The sequence below is a fragment of the Cherax quadricarinatus genome, chromosome 19 (assembly GCF_038502225.1).
Source record: "Cherax quadricarinatus isolate ZL_2023a chromosome 19, ASM3850222v1, whole genome shotgun sequence".
NCBI lineage: Eukaryota > Metazoa > Arthropoda > Malacostraca > Decapoda > Parastacidae > Cherax > Cherax quadricarinatus.
Window position 1 is genome coordinate 10,420,978 of NC_091310.1, and position 21,254 is coordinate 10,442,231.

The window sequence follows — 21,254 nt, forward strand, 5'->3', positions numbered from 1 at the left end:
CCATGTAGTGCTGGCTGCCAATAACACAAATTATCCAGAACTATTCACCTAGTTGTGGCTGCCAGTTACCCAAACTATCCAGAACTATCCAAGTAGTAGTAGCTGCCAGTCACACAAACTATCCAGAACTATCCAAGTAGTAGTAGCTGCCAGTCACACAAACTGTCCAGAACTATCCAGGTAGTAGTAGCTGCCAGTCACACAAACTATCCAGAACTATCCAAGTAGTGGTGGTTGCTTTACCAGTTCGACAGGACTCACTGACAAACACTAATGAAAACCAACGAACACCATTTACAAAGATCAACAGACACAAACACTAGAAACATTAACCAACACATACACTCACACCAACAAATACCAACACTACACTCCAAACAAACACCAGCACTTACACACACACCAACAAACACCAACTCTTGCACACACTAGCAAACACCAGCACTTATACAAGCCAATAAACATCAACGATTTCATGCTCCAACAAACACAAACACTTACACACTCCAACAGATACCAACACTAACACACACTATCAAACACGAACACAGACGTAGTTAGCTCTGTTGCAAGGGAGGCCACCTACTCACGGAAATTGCAAAATGATTTACGGCACTTTAGAGGTGTTACAAGCTTAGTGTCAATATTTAATACGGGAGAGGCAGCAGCCCCGTGTGGTGTTAACAGCATGCACTGAAAGGTCGCTGGGCTTTGAGTCCATTCACATATTTGAGATCTCGTGTTTTGCCAGTGTGAAAGTTGGAAATGGGAGGACTGAAGTGGGTATTACTATAGCTGGTTCAAGGTATCCTGAACTGAAATCGTTGAAAACCTATTCCACCCTATATGTAAGGATAGTCCACCAAGTAAACGGTTGCTTGATGCTCGTGAATTGCCATTGTAATGAAGATTTGGAGCTGCGGTTACAGTATTTTGTTATAGCGTATAATTCTGAAAAAAAAATTTTTAATAGATAATGTGGTGACTACAGTTATAGGAAGGTACATCGCCCTTCCGGGTGTTGGCATTAGCTTTATTTGAACTGAGACCTTTAAATTATATTTAGAAATAGCCAGAATTAAAATTTAAGAGAACTTTTCACATATCTTTTTTTCAGTGACAGAAATTTCAACATGTGTCCATCACTACTGAAAGGGGAAAAATGGACAGGTACTTCAGTAAAGGTGGAGCAGAAGAAATTGGAGAAGAATGCTGACTGTAGCTGTATTGAAGAGGACAATGAATAATTGCTGCATTAAAGAAATTAACACACACCATCAGGAAATCAAGGTACAGTTTTGAGATTAAGAATGGAAGTGAGAAATACGAGAAAGAAATGATCTCTGCTTGTAAAGGGCACAGAAAATGGACGAGAGAATAAAAATGTTGAATGAAAAGCCTGAAAGAATGTATAGGAAGAACGGAGAGGCAGTGACAATAAAGTTAATGACAGATAGGAAAGATTAAATAGGAAAGGGAGGTAGAGAAAAAATACGTCTGGAAGCACTAGCATTGCAAGATATGATGAAGGAAACTAGACTTATTTTGTTAGTTATCCAGCAATTGCATCTCTTTATTCCATAACTGCAGCAGCTTTACCTCAGTGCAACCTTGAGAAAAGTGAAGAGTGCGCCATTATTTTCTAATGTAGATAAATATTAGCGTTGAATATTTGAAGGAATCAGAGTAGCATTCATAGGTTTTCAAGAGGCACTAATATCACAATTTCTTCAATATAAAATGATAAGTTAGGATATACTCAGCCCAAAAGAAATACAAATCTTCAACTAAGAAACACCAGATTTGAAAGTTTAAGGTCAAAGTGAAGGTTTATGGTCGTGTTAGTGGTTACCGGATTATTTCTTCATCAAACTTTCGTTTTCTTTGGCACATAACTCTTAAAGGCCAGATCCGATTGGCTTCTAATTTTCAGTGCTTTTGTACTGTTATCAGGACCAGGTTCTCGAAACAATTAGCATGTGCACATACCTTCAGATCAAAGTTGCAGAACCCATTCCTAGCATCCTTGACAGCGTCCGATAACCTTTCCAAAAATCCTCAGCGGCGTAGCTTCAAACCTTTCAAAACAAGGATCCTCCTTATTTAACGATGGAGGAGAGCAACATATCAGCGTGTGGGTGGGTGCAGAACTGACCAGTTTCTTGGTAGACTGAACTTGGTAGACATTAATAGCTGCTCCTACTCCAGTTTCAGCTTTAGTTCATTCTTCAACACTAGTTACAGCTGGCGTTTATATTTTGATTCGCTTTAGTGGGGCTTTAAGAGGTTCATGTGTACAAAGGGTTTTGTTGATTGTTTCCTGCTTAACCATATTTATAGCGGGCTTGGGGGCTAATTTTGAGTTTGATTTGAAAAAAATTATTGCCTTGTCAACTTTGAGGCAATTGGGCGTGATAGTGAGTATTTTATCTTTAGGGTTTGCTGATTTAGCTTTTTTTCATTTATTAACTCATGCTTTATTTAAGGCTTTACTGTTTATGTGTGCGGGGATGGTAATTCATAGAGTTAAAGAGTGTCAAGATATTCGTAATATGGGTAGGTTAGTGACATGTATACCTTTAACTAGGGTTTGCATGAATTTAGCTAACCTGGCTCTATGTGGGATACCTTTCTTGGCTGGATTTTATTCTAAAGATTTAATTTTAGAAGTTGCATTTATAAGGGAAGTTAATATTTTTAGATTTTTTTTATATGTTTTGAGTACTGGTTTAACAGTATGTTATACATTTCGATTAATTTACTATAGAATAAGAAGGTTTTCTAATATAAGGTCTGTAATAATTGTCAGGGAAAACCATAGAAAAATGTTAAAAGGAATAATGACATTAAGGGTTGGGGCGGTAACAAGGGGGTGTGTATTAGCTTGAGTAGTGTTCCCAGAGTTCTATATGATTTGTTTGAGGGTTTCTTTAAAAATTTTAGCTTTATTAGTGAGGAGGTTAGGGGCCCTTTTAGGGTATATTGTTAACATGGTTGGATCAAGGACTAGTTTAAAGACTGTCAAGTTTTATTCTTATACTATGTTTGCAAGGTCTATGTGGTTTATGCCGATTTTGTCGACTTTTAGGGCACCCCGTTGAAGACTAAGGAGTGCGGAGTCTTTTTTTAAGATTGGAGATAAAGGTTGGTCAGAATATTTTGGGGGTGAGGGAGGATTTGGCGAGGTGATAAAAGGTTCTATTTACTTACAGTTAAGACAAGATAATATGATTATAGTTTATATAAAAGGATTTTTTATTTGAATTATTGTCGTGTTTTTTATTTTTATTTAATAATAACCTATATATTTTAAATTAGAATTTTGCATTGAAGCTGCAAAGGTGGTTATTAGCCTATAGGTGATATTTTTAGAAGGGAAATCTTCAGTTTTACATTGAAAATGTAATGTGTTTTTTACACTATAAAAAAGAGAAGTGAACGGAATTCAACCGCTCGGGAAATAAGTTAGAAGCTTTTTCACTGACTTAGTTCTCCTTAACAGGAAAAAATTCAATTTTATCATTAACAGTAATATGCCTCTGGTTTTGGCTTCTGTCAAAATAAACTAGAGGTTTGGAACCAAAATTCAGGTCGAAACTAAACGCAATCTTTCGCTTTCTAATTTGAAAAAGGTTTATAAACACTTTATGAATGCAACTCATATGTCATTATTGACTACATTTCCAGTTAGATCATTCTAAGGCACCTTTATACCATTCATAGTAGAGGCCTATGAGAAGGATTAGGAGGAAAAACAATCCTGTAAATCTTCAAGAGAAAATATTTGTAAGGGGAGAGATATGGGCCAGAGGGAGAATTAATGTAATTTCTACATCAAAAATTAGGAAAATCACAGCAATAAGGAAAAATCGAAGCCTAAAAGGTAGCCGAGCTGAAGTCTTAGGATCGAATCCACACTCAAATGGGGATATTTTTTCTCGGTCTATAACGGTTTTTTTCGATAGAATTGAGGATAAGGCTATAATTAAAGTTGTAATTCTGAGAGTGAGAAGAGCGATCAGGTTGGTAGTTAGAATTAATTTTTCTAAACAATTAGACTTTCTAGTTGGAAGCTAGACGTACCGTTAATACTAAAAAATTATCTCCCTCATCAGTAAATAAAAACATAAAGGAATAATCAAACTACATCAACGAAATGTCAATACCAAGCTGCGGCTTCAAATCCAAAGTGGTGGTTGTTAGAGAAGTGACATTTGAATAGGCGATAAAAACAGACTGTTAGGAATGAAGTCCCAATGATCACATGAAGACCGTGGAATCCAGTTGCTACAAAGAAGGTAGTCCCGTAGACTGAGTCTGCGATGGAGAAAGATGCTTCTAAATATTCATATGCTTGAAGGGAGGTGAAGTAAACTCCGAGGAGGATGGTTAATCCTAGACTTTGTATAGCTTCGTAATGGTGTGAGTTAAGGATTGCGTGATGTGTTCAAGTTACTGTTGCTCCCGATGAAAGTAGAATAGTTGTATTAAGAAGGGGAACTTGGAAAGGATTGAAAGGTTGAATACCTCTAGGTGGTCAAAATATTCCGATTTCAATTGTAGGTGCAAGACTTCTATGAAAGAATGCCCAAAAAAATGAGAAGAAAAATAGTACTTCAGAGACGATAAATAAAATTATTCCCCACCGGAGGCCTTTTGTGACGGCTTGGGTATGAAGTCCTTGATATGTTCCCTCTCGAGTTACATCTCGTCACCATTGAATTATAGTTAAAAAGATAGGAATAAATCTGAAAAAGAGGAGGTCTGGATTAAATTGATGAAATCATTTGATGAGCCCTGATGTTAAAAGCATAGCTCTAATTGATCCGGTCAAGGGTCAAGGTCTTATGTCAACTAAATGAAAGGCATGGTGTCTATGTGATGACATTAATTTACTTCACTGGCATAAAGAGTTCTGAGAACTGCAAATACATAGGATTGGATGATTGCAACAGCAGATTCTAATATAAGGAGAAGAATTTGGGCCAGAATGAGAAAAATTAATAGTTTAGGGGATAAAGAGGACCCTATCCTTCCAAGTAAAGTAAGGAGGAGGTGGCCTGCAATTATGTTTGCTGCAAGTCGGATGGCCAATGTGCCTGGTCGAATAATATTCCTAATAGTTTCGATGAGGACTATAAAAGGTATAAGCGTATTTGGGGTCCCTTGAGGCACTAAGTGGGCAAACATGTGCTGGGTGTGGTTTAACCATCCAAACAAAATAAAGGTTAGCCATAAAGGTAGAGCTAAGGTTAGAGTTATTGCCAGATGTCTGGATCTGGTAAAGATATAAGGAAGGAGGCCTAAAGAGTTATTAAAAAGAATGAAGCTAAATAATGAAACAAATAAAAATGATAGGCCTGGGTTAGAAGGTCCTAAGATTGTCTTAAATTCATTGTGAAGGGTTGATACAATTTTAAATCACAGATAAAGTCACCGGGATGGGGAGGTTCAGAAGAGAATCGGAACGAATAGGAACCCTAAGAATGTTGAGACTCAGTTTAGATTAAGTGAAAGGATACATGAGGATGGTTCAAAAATGGAAAACAGTCTTGCTATCATTTTCAGGGTTTTTCTAGAATTGTTGATGTGTGGGTGAAAGTTTCTGTTTTAATTGGAAGTTTACAGAAGAAATTAATGATAAAGAATAAGATATATCCAAGGGTGAATATAAGAAAGAGATTTAGCCAAAGTAGAGGTCCTATTTGAGGCATTCTAAAGTACCATAAGAGTGGTAATTTTAATTTGACAAACTAATGTTATTTTTTAACTAATTTTAGTCTCTAGAAGTAGGAGGACTACTTTTTTAGGTTTAAAAGACCTAAACTTTATAAGTTATCTGGAGAGAAATTTAATTATGAATTTCTAGAAACTCAGTTCAAGAAAGAGTCTACCGAAATTCTTTCAATTAGAATTGGTATAAATCTATGGTTAGCGCCACAAATTTCGGAACATTGACCGTAGAATAGGCCGGGTCGGTTTAGAAGAAACCTAACTTGATTAAGTCGCCCTGGGATGGCGTCGGCTTTTACTCCTAAGGAAGGAATAGTTCAGGAATGGATTACGTCTGCTGCTGAAATGATAAGACGAATTTGAGTATTTAAGGGGATAGGGATTCGGTTGTCAACATCTAAAAGTCGTAAATTTGAGTCTATGTTATAGGGTGCTATGAAGGAATCAAATTCGATATCTAGAAAGTCTGAATATTCGTAGGATCAGTATCATTGATGTCCAATGGTTTTAATTGTGACTCTCGAGTTATTGGTTTCGTCCAATAAGTAGAGTAACCGTAGTGAGGGTATGGCGATGAAGATTAAGATAATAGCAGGTAAAATAGTTCAGATAATTTCAATTTCTTGGTTTTCAAGTAAAAATCGGTTAATAAGTGAGTTTAGTGCTGAATTAATTAGAATATAACCTACTAATGTAGTAATGAGGATGAGAATAAATATTGTGTGATCGTGGAAATACGTTAATTGTTCTATAAGTGGGGAAGCACTGTCTTGGAGTCCTAGACATCCTCATGTTGGCATTTCTAAAAGAAGGCAGTTTCTTCCTGGTAGGAGCTTAAATCCTATACATCTATCTGTCATTTTAGATAGTTAGAAATTAGAGGGGTTTCTGCATATCTGTGGTCAGCGGGTGGGAAAGGGTGCTGCCATTCAATGGACGAAGGTAGGAAGGTCGGAGAAGTAATGTTACGTTTTGATATTAAAGCTTCTCAAACAATAATTATGAATCAAAAAACAGCTACCAATGAAATGAGAGATCCGATGGATGAGATAATATTTCATGCTGCGTAGGCGTCTGGGTAGTCTGAATATCGTCGTGGCATGCCATTTAATCCTAGGAAGTGTTGAGGAAAGAAGGTTAAGTTCACCCCTAAAAATATAGTAAAGAAGTGAGGTTTTAATCATGAAGAATTCAGAGAAAATCCAGTGAATAAAGGGAATCAGTGAACAATACCTCCGAAAATTCCAAATACAGCTCCCATGGATAGAACGTAGTGGAAGTGGGCTACAACGTAATAGGTGTCATGAAGAATAATGTCGATTGAAGAGTTTGCTAAGATAACTCCTGTTAAGCCACCTACTGTAAATAAGAAAATAAAACCTAAGGTTCACAGGAGTGAAGGAGAGTATGAGAATTGAGAGCCTTGGAGAGTTCTTAGTCATCTGAAGATCTTAATTCCTGTGGGAATAGCAATAATTATGGTTGCTGATGTAAAGTATGCTCGGGTGTCTACATCTATACCTACAGTGAATATATGGTGAGCTCACACGAGGAATCCTAGAATTCCAATTGCTGTTATGGCATAGATTATCCCTAGTGTGCCGAATGCTTCTTTTTTGCCTGATTCTTGTGTGACGATGTGTGAGACTATGCCGAAAGCTGGTAGAATTAAGATGTAGACCTCGGGGTGCCCAAAAAATCAGAATAAGTGTTGGTAGAGAATAGGATCTCCCCCGCCAGCAGGGTCAAAGAAAGTAGTGTTTAGATTTCGGTCTGTAAGAAGTATAGTAATTGCTCCTGCTAGAACGGGGAGGGATAAAAGCAGAAGTACTGCAGTAATGAAGACGGATCATACGAATAAGGGTATTCGGTCTATGGATATCCCTCTGGTTCGTATATTGATTGCTGTGGTTATAAAATTTACAGCTCCGAGAATTGAGGAGACTCCGGCCAAATGAAGGGAGAAGATGCCTAGGTCGACTGATGCTCCTGCATGGGCGATTGATGCTGCTAGAGGAGGATAAACTGTCCACCCTGTCCCGACACCTCTCTCTACTATTCCCCTTGTAAGGAGAAGGGAGAGAGAAAATGGTAAAAGTCAGAATCTTATATTATTTATTCGAGGGAAGGCTATATCAGGGGCTCCAAGTATAAGGGGAACTAATCAATTCCCAAAACCCCCAATTATGATTGGCATAACTATGAAGAAAATCATTACGAAGGCGTGGGCTGTGACGATTACATTATAAATTTGATCGTCTCCGATTAATCTTCCTGGTTGACCAAGTTCGGCTCGAATAATTAGTCTTAGGGAAGTGCCTACTATACCGGATCAGGCTCCGAACACAAAGTATAGAGTACCGATGTCTTTATGATTTGTTGAGAAAAATCATCGTTGCGTTAGGCTTTATAGTGGAAAAAAGACGTCAAATTGCAAATTTGAAGATGTATAATTACTAAAGCTTAAGAGAGAATCTTGTAGTATAAGTAGTAAAGCTACATTAGCAGTTCTATCAAAACTGTCCTTTTATCAGGCATTATACTTATTAAGGAGGTTAAAATTATAGGGGTTAACTGTAGATTTATGTTTTTAAGAGGTGTTCTTAGAAGATTAAATCTTAGATTAGAAGAAGGTGTCTACTTGAATAGGTTGAGATAGGCTTAAAGTTTGATTCTTGCTTGAACTTTTATTTTATAATTAGGGTATATGTGTATCTTGGTGGGAAAGAAGTAAATATAATAGAGATAATTTATAATAAGTCGTAGTTTTGTTATTCGCAGTATGGAAGATTAAATATTGGTTTAGGGTCCGATTTAGTAAATTATAAAAAGTTTGATGAAATTTTGTGCCAGCAATCGCGGTTAGACTTAAAAGCTTAGTAAAGGTGTTTTAGTTTAGGTTATTCTTATGTTTAAAGGTAAATTGAAATTTATAGTAATAAAAGGTGAAATTGGTTTATTAGGAATAAATGGAAATTGGATTATAAATAGGAGGAGACTCGGAAATTAAGGTATAAACTAGGATTAGATACCCTATTATACTTAAAGGATAAAAATAAAACTTGAATATTAATAGATATGGTCTTTAAATTCAAAGAATTTGGCGGTACTTTAGTCTTGTTAGAGGAACCTGTTCTGTAAATGATACAACACGAAAAATCTTACTTACTCTTGTTTAGCAGTTTGTATACCGTCATTATCAGATAACCTTTGTTGAGGTAGTTATTGAAATTTGAGAAGTAAAGTATATTAGATCAAGGTGCAGTTTATGGGTGAGAAGAAATGGGTTACAATAAAATTTATTTATTACGAATCAGTAAAAGAATAGTTTCTGTGAAGGGGGATTTAATTGTAATACATAATTTAGTAAGTTAGTGTGATATGAGAACTAAAGTATGTACATATCGCCCGTCGCTTCCGCTTAAGGTGGAATAAGTCGTAACATAGTAGGTGTACTGGAAGGTGTACCTGGAACTAAATTTACTTTGGCAGAGGATATGCGTTAAATTTAGAATTTAATTATATAGAAGAGCACTCTATAGGTAAAAGTATTGAGGACAGTGCTGTGGTTATTAGAATTGTGAGATATTTAATGTTGATAGTTTGTGTTTTAGTTAGAGTGGCATTTGTAACTCTCTTGGAGCGTAAGATTTTAGGTTATATTCAAATTCGTAAGGGTCCTAATAAATTGGGCATTCTGGGGTTACTTCAGCCTTTTTCGGATGCTATTAAATTGTTTGTAAAAGAGCAGAATTCACCGGTAATATCTAATTTTTTACCTTATTATTTGTCGCCGGTATTCAGTTTATTTATTGCTTTAATTTTGTGAGGGGTTATTCCCTATGATTTAGGATTAGTGGATTTTGATATAGGAATGTTATTTTTTTTTATGTTGTTTGAGATTAAGGGTCTATCCTTTGTTAAGGGCCGGATGGGCTTCAAATTGTAAATATTCTTTATTAGGGAGTCTTCGTGCTGTAGCACAGACTATTTCATATGAGGTAAGGTTAGCTTTAATTTTGTTATCCTATGTGTTTTTAGTTGGAAGATTTAGGTTCATAGAATTGAGATATTATCAGGAAAGAATGTGGTTTGTTTGATTAACATTTCCATTATCTATAGTTTGGCTTGGTTCTTGTTTGGCAGAGATAAATCGCACTCCTTTTGATTTTGCAGAAGGGGAGTCTGAGTTGGTTTCTGGGTTTAATACTGAGTATAGGAGAGGAGGGTTTGTATTAATTTTTATAGCTGAATATGTTAGAATTTTGTTTATGAGTGGAGTGTCAACATTGTTGTTTTTAGGAGGGAGAGTTTTAAGGTTAGGATTTTATATAAAATTGGTGATGGTAGGGTTTACGTTTATTTGAGTGCGGGGGACTTTACCGCGACTGCGATACGATAAATTGATGTATATGGCTTGAAAAAGGTTTCTTCCTATATCTTTAAATTTTTTAATTTTTTTCCTTAGGCTAAAATTAATTTTAGTGTAAACTAAATTTATATGTTGATGGGTACTGGAAGATTCTTCCTTTAAATGCTTTCAAAACATTTGTTTTAAATAAACTAAATAGCCATTTTAGAAGAAGGTCTGTTAAAAGGGTAGCCAAAGGGTCAGTAATATAATAGGAAAAGTAGATGACAGTTAGAGCTTGACCTGTGAAAATATAAGGATCCTCTACAGACCGAGCTCCGATCCATGTTAATAAAATGATTGTGGAGATAAGAGTTCAAAATAGAAGCTGGTTTAAAGGATAAAAGGTAAGGCCTCGGAATTTTGATAGGGAGGTGAATGGGAGGAATCAAAGGATCGCAACTGATAATATTAAAGCGATAACCCCTCCTAATTTGTTTGGGATGGATCGAAGGATGGCGTATGCAAATAGAAAATATCATTCAGGTTGAATATGTACTGGTGTAATTAGAGGGTTAGCCGGGGTAAAATTATCAGGGTCTCCGAGTAAGTATGGGTTTAGGAGAGTTAGGAGGACTAGGAGTATAAGTATGATTAGGAACCCTGCAATATCTTTAAATGTAAAGTAGGGGTGGAAGGGGATTTTGTCTAGAGAGGAGGTTACTCCTAAAGGGTTGTTGGCTCCAGAGTGGTGGATGAATAAAATATGGACGAGTGTGGCTGCAGCAATTAGAAATGGCAGCAGAAAGTGGAATGTAAAGAATCGAGTTAAGGTGGCGTTATCAACTGCGAACCCTCCCCAAATTCATTGGACTAAATCTGTGCCAATATAGGGAATGGCAGAAAATAAGTTTGTAATAACGGTGGCACCCCAAAACGATATTTGTCCTCAAGGTAGGACATAACCTAGAAAAGCTGTGGCTATTGTTAAAAACAGAATTAGAACGCCAATTCTCCAAGCGTGGAAAAGAGCAAATGACCCATAATAAAGACCTCGTCCGATGTGGGAGTAGATACAGATAAAGAAAAAGGAGGCCCCATTTGCATGAAGGGTGCGGAACAATCACCCGTAATTAACATCACGACAGATGTGGGCTACGTTCGAAAAAGCTAGGTCAATATGCGGGGTAAAATGAATTGACAAAAATAGTCCGGTTGCGATCTGAGCTACTAGACATAACCCTAAGAGGGACCCGAAATTTCAAAAAATTGAGATGTTAGTAGGAATTGGTATATCTACGAGTGCGGAATTAACGAGTTTAAGCAAAGGATGGGATTTACGTAAAGGCGAAGTCATAAGTTTTGGGAGAGTGAAGATTAGAGTAATTAAAGAGGAGATAAGGGTGTATGATGGTATTAGGTATTGAGGGTTTTGGGTTGTTAACTATAGTTTTTTGTGGGTTCTGAGCGTTTATCTCGAATCATAAGCATTTGTTGAATGTTTTACTAAGGTTGGAATTTATTATATTAAATGTGTTTGGGATTATGAGAGTTTACACGTTCAGGGTTGGGTTAGAGGGTGTGTTTGTAATATTTTTTTTAGTGATGGTTGCGTGTGAAGGGGCTTTAGGTTTATCTTTATTGGTCTCTATTGTTCGCTCACATGGTAATGATTATTTTAGGGGATTTGGAATTTTAGTATGTTAAAGTTTTTGGTGTTTAATTTGGTTTTAATGGGGCTTGTGAGGAATTGAAGGCTTATTCAGGTGGGTTTATTGATAATATGCTTTATGGGATTGTTAATAATAAACCATGATTTTTGTTCTTTTTGTTTGGGCTATATAATGAGGGTTGATTATTTAAGATATATTTTGATTGTATTAAGAGTTTGGATTGTAATATTAATAGTTTTCAGGAGAACTGTAGTAAAGAAAATAGGTAATTTTTGTGTGGGGTTTTTGTCAGTGAATTTGATTTTGTTAATAGTTTTGATCTTAACTTTTAGATCAGTAAATTATTTAATGTTCTACATTAGATTTGAGAGCTCATTGGTTCCCATACTTGTATTAATTTTGGGTTGAGGTTATCAACCTGAGCGAATTCAGGCTGGAATTTATATATTGTTCTATACTTTATTTGCTTCTTTGCCATTGTTAGCTTCTTTATTGAGGTTATATAAAAGTGAAGGGAGATTAAACATGGGATTGTTACTATCAGGAGTAATTGGCTATCAGAGGACTAGGTTGCTGTGGTATTTTTGTTCTGTGTTAGCGTTTATGGTTAAATTACCTTTGTTTATATTTCATTTATGGTTGCCTAAGGCCCATGTGGAGGCCCCGGTTGCGGGGTCGATAGTATTGGCCGGGGTGTTATTGAAGTTAGGAGGTTACGGTTTAATCCGGATTTTGGGGGTGTTTTCAGAGGTAAATAAAATATTTTGTTGGGTGTGAGTGAGTCTTGGAATTCTAGGAGGTGTTATTATTAGTTTAATATGTTTGCGTCAAGTGGATATGAAATCATTAATTGCTTATTCTTCTGTGGCTCATATGGGTTTAGTGTTAAGAGGGTTGGTTGTTATAGGAGGGTGGGGTTTAAATGGGGCTGTAGTAGTGATGGTAGGTCATGGTTTATGTTCTTCAGGTTTATTTTGTTTAGCAAATATAGTTTATGAGCGGTTAGGGAGGCGAAGTTTGATAATTAGGAAAGGGTTGCTAAATGTTATGCCGAATATAGGTTTATGGTGGTTTTTATTAGTTGCAGGAAATATAGCTGCTCCCCCAACTTTAAATTTAATAGGAGAGATTAGTTTAATTATTAGAGTGGTTAGATGAAGGAAATTAATTATATTTAGAGTAGGGATATTGTCTTTTTTCAGGGCTTGTTATACTTTATATATGTATTCATTAAGGCAGCATGGGTTATTTTTAAATGCCTTATTTTCTTGTTGTTCTGGAAAGGTAGTGGAGTATTTTGTCTTGTTAATGCATAGTGTTCCGTTAAATATCATGATTGTGAAGGGTTCATTAATTTTGTGTGATCTATAGGATAAGGTGGCTGAGGTTAAAGGCGTTGGATTGTAAATCTGAGTAGAAGTTGTACTTTCTTATCAATTAAAGGTAAGATTTAAAAGATTATTACTTTTTTTGACAGCTTTGAAGGATGTTAGTTTGAATTAACTTAAAATCTTAGATAACTAAAAGTATGGATGGGATAAGAAGTCCGAATAAATTGATTGAGGTGTACAAGGGAGATGGGAGGATTTTAAGGGGTTTAAGGGGGATGTCTCATTTTATTTGGGCAGAGGAAATTGAGATAGAGGATAAAGTAATTCGGATGTAAAAGTAAAGAGTTACTAGAGAAGAAAGAAGGAGAATAAATAAAGGTAAGTAGAAGGATGATTGAATTATTTCTTGGGTAATAATTCATTTAGGAATAAAACCTGAAAAAGGCGGTAGGCCTCCTAGAGAATAAAGGTTTATAGACGAGATGATTTTGGGGAGGGGACCATAATTTGCGTTAATTAAGTGAGGAAAAAAATATGTCTGGGCGGATGCGAAGTGGAAGGCCACAGAAGCCGAGATTAGAGTGTATATAAGAAAGTAAATTATTCAGGAGGTCTCATTAATAAGCATGGCGAAAAGTATTCATGATAGATGATTGATAGATGAGTAGGTCAAGATTTTTCGGAGGGATGTCTGATTGATTCCCCCTAGTGCTCCAATAATAGCAGAAGAGATCCCACCAAAAAAAAAGAAGCATGTGTGTGTAATATTCTGAGGATAAGTAAGAGATCAAGAATATTGGGGCAAGTTTTTGGATTGTTATGAGAATAATAGCTTGGGTTCAATTAAGACCTTCTATGACTTGGGGAAATCAAAAATGGAATGGGGCAGCTCCTAGTTTAAGGAGAAGAGCTAAGGAAATAAATGAGAGCGAGATTATTGGAATAAAAAATGTTAAGGTTGAAGATAAAATAATGATGGCTGATCCAAGGGCCTGGATTAAGAAATATTTCAAGGAGGCTTCAGATGGAAGCTGATTTTCTTTTGATGAGATTAAAGGGATGAATGATATAAGATTAAGTTCAAGACCAATTCAGGCTGAAAATCACGAGGAAGAAGAAACGACCAGGAAGGACCCAGACAAAAGTGAGAACATAAAAATGATTTTATAAGGTGAGAATGAAATTATAAAGAGAGATTACTCTCATAAATGAGGTATGAGCCCATTAGCTTGAAACTTAGCTTATCTTTATAGTATATGTAGAAGTGTACAGGGCACGAAAAGGTTTGATCTTTCGGGGATTGGTGCGATTCCAATTTACATAAAGAGTGTTAGGGATTAAAAGGGGTAAGGGTAGAGGTTGGTCTTAAAGTATCTTGAATTCCTCTTTGAATATCTGTTGTTCTTAGAAGATTTAAGAGGGAAGAGGAGTAAGCTGTCTAAAAAATAAAATGAAAAAGCATGTAAAGGGGGTGTATTTTTTATTTTAGTATATATATATATACATTTCTTTATATGGAAGTGGTGTATTGAGTATAATTGTATGAGTGAGCTGATTTTATCTATACTGAAGCAGAACGATGATATTGAGCTCTACCGATTAATACACCTATAAGTAGAACCCTTCGTGAGAAAGGGGATTCTACTTATAGCTGTATTAATCGGCTCCTTCTAGATTCCCCCATTTTCACGAAGATATTCCTAACAGACGATCATTGAAGAAGATAAAATGAAGCTGTTACTTCTTTATATTAATTTTCGAAGAGATACACTGAGAAAGAGACATGAGTGTCAGTTGATTATAGCAATAAACTAACTAATGAGACAGTTTGATATATACAGATTTATTGTTATGTGCTAGCTTCAAGTATATAAACACTTAAATGAGATAGATAATAACCTGTGCGAAGATACACTATGAGTATTATATATATAGATTAATGGATTATAGCAGTGAACTAACTAATAAAGTGGCTTGATATATATATATATTATAAATTATACTAACTTCAGGCATATAAATACTTAAATGAGATAGATAATAACCTGTGCGAAGATACACTATGAGTATTATATATATAGATTAATGGATTATAGCAGTGAACTAACTAATAAAGTGGCTTGATATATATATATATTATAAATTATACTAACTTCAGGCATATAAATACTTAAGTGATATAGATAATAACCTATGTGCAGATACACTATGAATACCATATATATACTAATGGTTTATATGATTTACGAGATTATGAATGATTCGAGAAGGATTTACATTTAAAGAAATGTATATATATATGGACATTAAGGAGGATGGGAGAATTTGTAAAATTAAATACGCAGTTTTTATGATGATCGAAGTTTATTTGTTTGAGAGATTAAAGATGTAGATTCAAAGTAAAGCTAAAGATTAGCATTTCACTTACGTTGAAAAGGTTGTCGCAAGGGTGACTTATTTTGGTTGTTATGAAGACTTGCTAATTATTATGATTAGGAAAAATATTTTTAGGTTTAAGTAGGTAACTAAGGAAATAATAGTTTGGCGATAGATAATAGTACTGTACAGGAAAGTTGAAATATTCTAGTGAAATAGATGGGAAGTATTAGTTAAATTAAGTACCTTGTGTATTAGGGATATTTTACATTAAATATTTATAATATCTTCCCGAAATAAGAAGAGCTAAATTAAAGGTCGAGTTTTTGTGGTAAAAAAATTCAAAACCTTATTTTAGTAGTGAAATGTTAATCGAGTCTTAAGATATCTGGTTTTTTTTTGAAAAAAATTCAATTTTTTCTTTGCATTAAGGTAAGGCAAGGCTTAGGAACAGAGGGGGCTAGCTCTTTGTTTAATTATTTTAGTTATAAAAATAAATAGAAAGGTATGTTTAACTAGGCTTAGGGGTAGCTATGTTTACAGGGAGTTATATCTGAAATACAAGGAGAGAAGTATTTATTATTTTTTAAGTAGGTAGGAAAGACTTTTTATGAATTTAGTTTAAAGATTTAAAGTGAGTATATTAGTATATAATTTGTTTGTTTTAAATAAATTTTGGAGAATTAATGAGATTTATTGAAGGGGTGATGAGTGTAAGGAATTCGGCAAATAGGGCTCTTCCGCCTGTTTATCAAAAACATGTCTGTATGAGAGTTATATAAAGTCTGACCTGCCCATTGGGGACTAAAAGGCCGCGGTATTTTGACCGTGCGAAGGTAGCATAATCATTAGTCTTTTAATTGGAGGCTGGAATGAATGGTTGGACGAGAAGGAAGCTGTCTCTATCTCGGAGATTGAATTTAACTTTTAAGTGAAAAGGCTTAAATAAGTTAGAGGGACGATAAGACCCTATAAAGTTTATACATGAAGTTGGTTAAGAGTGATTTAAGGTGTTAAAGTTTATTATCAGCAGGGTGTTTAGTTGGGGCGACTAGGATATAAATTATATAACTGTTTTTTGTTTAAATCAGAGATATTTGTTCATATGATCCCTTTTTAGGATTAGAGAATAAATTACTTTAGGGATAACAGCGTAATTTTTTTTAAGAGTTCTTATCGACAAGAGAGTTTGCGACCTCGATGTTGAATTAAAAATTTCTCTGTGGTGTAGCGGTTACAGGAGAAGGTCTGTTCGACCTTTAAATTTTTACATGATTTGAGTTCAGACCGGCGAAAGCCAGGTTGGTTTCTATCTTCTAAGGAGTCAGAGGTTATTTTAGTACGAAAGGATTAAGTAATTGAAATAGTTTTAATAAAAAATCAGAAAAAAGCAGGGACTTTTCTTTAATCTCCAAAATTAATATTTTAAGTAAACTATTTTCTGTTAGAATTTTGAAGGTCGCAGAGGTCTTGATGAGATATTAATAATACTGACAATAACAATTAAGGTAAGTAAGAGATATAAAATTACTAGAGTAGTAAGAGGGAAAGAAGTAATGGAGTAGATGGAACTGGTTGATAAGGTGGCTAAATTTGTTTTATTTCTTAGAATTAAGAATAGTCTAGATTTGGAAAATTTTGATGGGAGAAGTAAGAGATCTAGAAAGATTAAGGTAAAGGATATGGGTAAGGACAGGGTGATTAGTAGACTGGATTTAAAATGAATTTTAAAGGCTTCGTTGGAAGCAAGAGAAGAGACATAAATGAACAAAATTAATATTCCTCCTAGAAAAATTAGAAATAGGATATATGAGAATCAGTAGGAAGGCCCGAATAGGCCTGAAAGAGCACAGATAAGAATAGTTTGAGTGAGTAGGACTAGTCCTATGGAAAGAGGGTGGGTTAGAGTCGTGAATAGGATAGCAACTCTTAGGGTAAAAGGGAGAGTGAAATATAAAATATTATAACTGATTTTGTATAAAGTTCTAAAAATGGGCTTTATCTTTGGTTTACAAGACCAAGATTTTTTGTTTAAACTACTAGAACCTTTCAATTTAAATAGTTTAGAGTAAAACATCGGGTTGTGGTATCGAAGATATAAGAAAGTTATTTTAAATCATGATGTGGGGTGCCTATAGTCATTTAGTGAGTTTAGTGTTTTTGTTATTTAGGGCATTGGGTTTTATTTTATTTAGTTTGGTGAGAATAAGCTTGAGGTCTTCTTATGTAATTGAGTGAGAGCTTTTTTCTTTAAATTCTTCCTCTGTTGTAGTGACTTTGATTTATGATTGAGTAAGGTTCTTATTTTTAGGGGTGGTTTTATTTATCTCCTCTACGGTAATATACTATAGGGGGGATTATATGAGCGGGGATAAGAGGTACAGGCGATTTATATATTTAGTTTTTGGTTTTGTTTTATCTATAGGGGCTTTGATTATTAGCCCGAATTTAATTAGAATCCTTTTAGGTTGGGATGGATTGGGGTTAATTTCTTATGTATTGGTAATTTATTACCAAAACGAGAAATCAGCTAATGCAGGTATATTGACAGTTTTGTCAAATCGGATTGGAGACGTTGGGATTTTATTGAGTATTTCTTTATTTTTTATGCTAGGGGGTTGAAATTTTATTTTTTATGAAAGGTATTTGAGTGGGAATTTTTTATTATTGAAAATTTTAGTGTGTGTTGCTGCTATAACTAAGAGAGCTCAAATTCCGTTCTCGGCTTGACTTCCAGCAGCTATAGCTGCTCCTACTCCAGTTTCAGCTTTAGTTCATTCTTCAACACTAGTTACAGCTGGCGTTTATATTTTGATTCGCTTTAGTGGGGCTTTAAGAGGTTCATGTGTACAAAGGGTTTTGTTGATTGTTTCCTGCTTAACCATATTTATAGCGGGCTTGGGGGCTAATTTTGAGTTTGATTTGAAAAAAATTATTGCCTTGTCAACTTTGAGGCAATTGGGCGTGATAGTGAGTATTTTATCTTTAGGGTTTGCTGATTTAGCTTTTTTTCATTTATTAACTCATGCTTTATTTAAGGCTTTACTGTTTATGTGTGCGGGGATGGTAATTCATAGAGTTAAAGAGTGTCAAGATATTCGTAATATGGGTAGGTTAGTGACATGTATACCTTTAACTAGGGTTTGCATGAATTTAGCTAACCTGGCTCTATGTGGGATACCTTTCTTGGCTGGATTTTATTCTAAAGATTTAATTTTAGAAGTTGCATTTATAAGGGAAGTTAATATTTTTAGATTTTTTTTATATGTTTTGAGTACTGGTTTAACAGTATGTTATACATTTCGATTAATTTACTATAGAATAAGAAGGTTTTCTAATATAAGGTCTGTAATAATTGTCAGGGAAAACCATAGAAAAATGTTAAAAGGAATAATGACATTAAGGGTTGGGGCGGTAACAAGGGGGTGTGTATTAGCTTGAGTAGTGTTCCCAGAGTTCTATATGATTTGTTTGAGGGTTTCTTTAAAAATTTTAGCTTTATTAGTGAGGAGGTTAGGGGCCCTTTTAGGGTATATTGTTAACATGGTTGGATCAAGGACTAGTTTAAAGACTGTCAAGTTTTATTCTTATACTATGTTTGCAAGGTCTATGTGGTTTATGCCGATTTTGTCGACTTTTAGGGCACCCCGTTGAAGACTAAGGAGTGCGGAGTCTTTTTTTAAGATTGGAGATAAAGGTTGGTCAGAATATTTTGGGGGTGAGGGAGGATTTGGCGAGGTGATAAAAGGTTCTATTTACTTACAGTTAAGACAAGATAATATGATTATAGTTTATATAAAAGGATTTTTTATTTGAATTATTGTCGTGTTTTTTATTTTTATTTAATAATAACCTATATATTTTAAATTAGAATTTTGCATTGAAGCTGCAAAGGTGGTTATTAGCCTATAGGTGATATTTTTAGAAGGGAAATCTTCAGTTTTACATTGAAAATGTAATGTGTTTTTTACACTATAAAAAAGAGAAGTGAACGGAATTCAACCGCTCGGGAAATAAGTTAGAAGCTTTTTCACTGACTTAGTTCTCCTTAACAGGAAAAAATTCAATTTTATCATTAACAGTAATATGCCTCTGGTTTTGGCTTCTGTCAAAATAAACTAGAGGTTTGGAACCAAAATTCAGGTCGAAACTAAACGCAATCTTTCGCTTTCTAATTTGAAAAAGGTTTATAAACACTTTATGAATGCAACTCATATGTCATTATTGACTACATTTCCAGTTAGATCATTCTAAGGCACCTTTATACCATTCATAGTAGAGGCCTATGAGAAGGATTAGGAGGAAAAACAATCCTGTAAATCTTCAAGAGAAAATATTTGTAAGGGGAGAGATATGGGCCAGAGGGAGAATTAATGTAATTTCTACATCAAAAATTAGGAAAATCACAGCAATAAGGAAAAATCGAAGCCTAAAAGGTAGCCGAGCTGAAGTCTTAGGATCGAATCCACACTCAAATGGGGATATTTTTTCTCGGTCTATAACGGTTTTTTTCGATAGAATTGAGGATAAGGCTATAATTAAAGTTGTAATTCTGAGAGTGAGAAGAGCGATCAGGTTGGTAGTTAGAATTAATTTTTCTAAACAATTAGACTTTCTAGTTGGAAGCTAGACGTACCGTTAATACTAAAAAATTATCTCCCTCATCAGTAAATAAAAACATAAAGGAATAATCAAACTACATCAACGAAATGTCAATACCAAGCTGCGGCTTCAAATCCAAAGTGGTGGTTGTTAGAGAAGTGACATTTGAATAGGCGATAAAAACAGACTGTTAGGAATGAAGTCCCAATGATCACATGAAGACCGTGGAATCCAGTTGCTACAAAGAAGGTAGTCCCGTAGACTGAGTCTGCGATGGAGAAAGATGCTTCTAAATATTCATATGCTTGAAGGGAGGTGAAGTAAACTCCGAGGAGGATGGTTAATCCTAGACTTTGTATAGCTTCGTAATGGTGTGAGTTAAGGATTGCGTGATGTGTTCAAGTTACTGTTGCTCCCGATGAAAGTAGAATAGTTGTATTAAGAAGGGGAACTTGGAAAGGATTGAAAGGTTGAATACCTCTAGGTGGTCAAAATATTCCGATTTCAATTGTAGGTGCAAGACTTCTATGAAAGAATGCCCAAAAAAATGAGAAGAAAAATAGTACTTCAGAGACGATAAATAAAATTATTCCCCACCGGAGGCCTTTTGTGACGGCTTGGGTATGAAGTCCTTGATATGTTCCCTCTCGAGTTACATCTCGTCACCATTGAATTATAGTTAAAAAGATAGGAATAAATCTGAAAAAGAGGAGGTCTGGATTAAATTGATGAAATCATTTGATGAGCCCTGATGTTAAAAGCATAGCTCTAATTGATCCGGTCAAGGGTCAAGGTCTTATGTCAACTAAATGAAAGGCATGGTGTCTATGTGATGACATTAATTTACTTCACTGGCATAAAGAGTTCTGAGAACTGCAAATACATAGGATTGGATGATTGCAACAGCAGATTCTAATATAAGGAGAAGAATTTGGGCCAGAATGAGAAAAATTAATAGTTTAGGGGATAATAAAAGGACTAGTAGGCATACATGGATGATTTAGTTGTAGTTTCTGACACACGGGATGATCATATTTCCTGACACAAACCATTTTATAGGTTTATGCAATATAATTAACCGTACCACTCAGTAAGTCATCTTTTGACTAATCTTTAATCACCTATGAAATCGGAAAGGAAAGGTAACACTTAAGACAACTAGAAATAATGGCATCCAGAATTATCCAG

The 21,254-nt window shown here is 35.0% G+C and overlaps 6 pseudogenes; 3 read left to right on the plus strand and 3 right to left on the minus strand.

The window, feature by feature from the left end:
- The first annotated feature begins 1,310 nt into the window (after nt 1-1,310).
- LOC138852949 (NADH-ubiquinone oxidoreductase chain 5-like) lies at nt 1,311-8,108 on the plus strand (annotated as a pseudogene).
- On the minus strand, nt 4,100-4,888 carry LOC138852918 (cytochrome c oxidase subunit 3-like; annotated as a pseudogene).
- LOC138852950 (cytochrome c oxidase subunit 2-like) lies at nt 5,846-6,994 on the minus strand (annotated as a pseudogene).
- A 1,103-nt stretch (nt 8,109-9,211) lies between the features above and the next one.
- On the plus strand, nt 9,212-10,229 carry LOC128705070 (NADH-ubiquinone oxidoreductase chain 1-like; annotated as a pseudogene).
- A 5,644-nt stretch (nt 10,230-15,873) lies between these two features.
- On the minus strand, nt 15,874-21,031 carry LOC138852917 (cytochrome c oxidase subunit 3-like; annotated as a pseudogene).
- Nucleotides 17,583-19,331, plus strand: LOC138852916 (NADH-ubiquinone oxidoreductase chain 5-like; annotated as a pseudogene).
- Nucleotides 21,032-21,254: the final 223 nt, after the last annotated feature.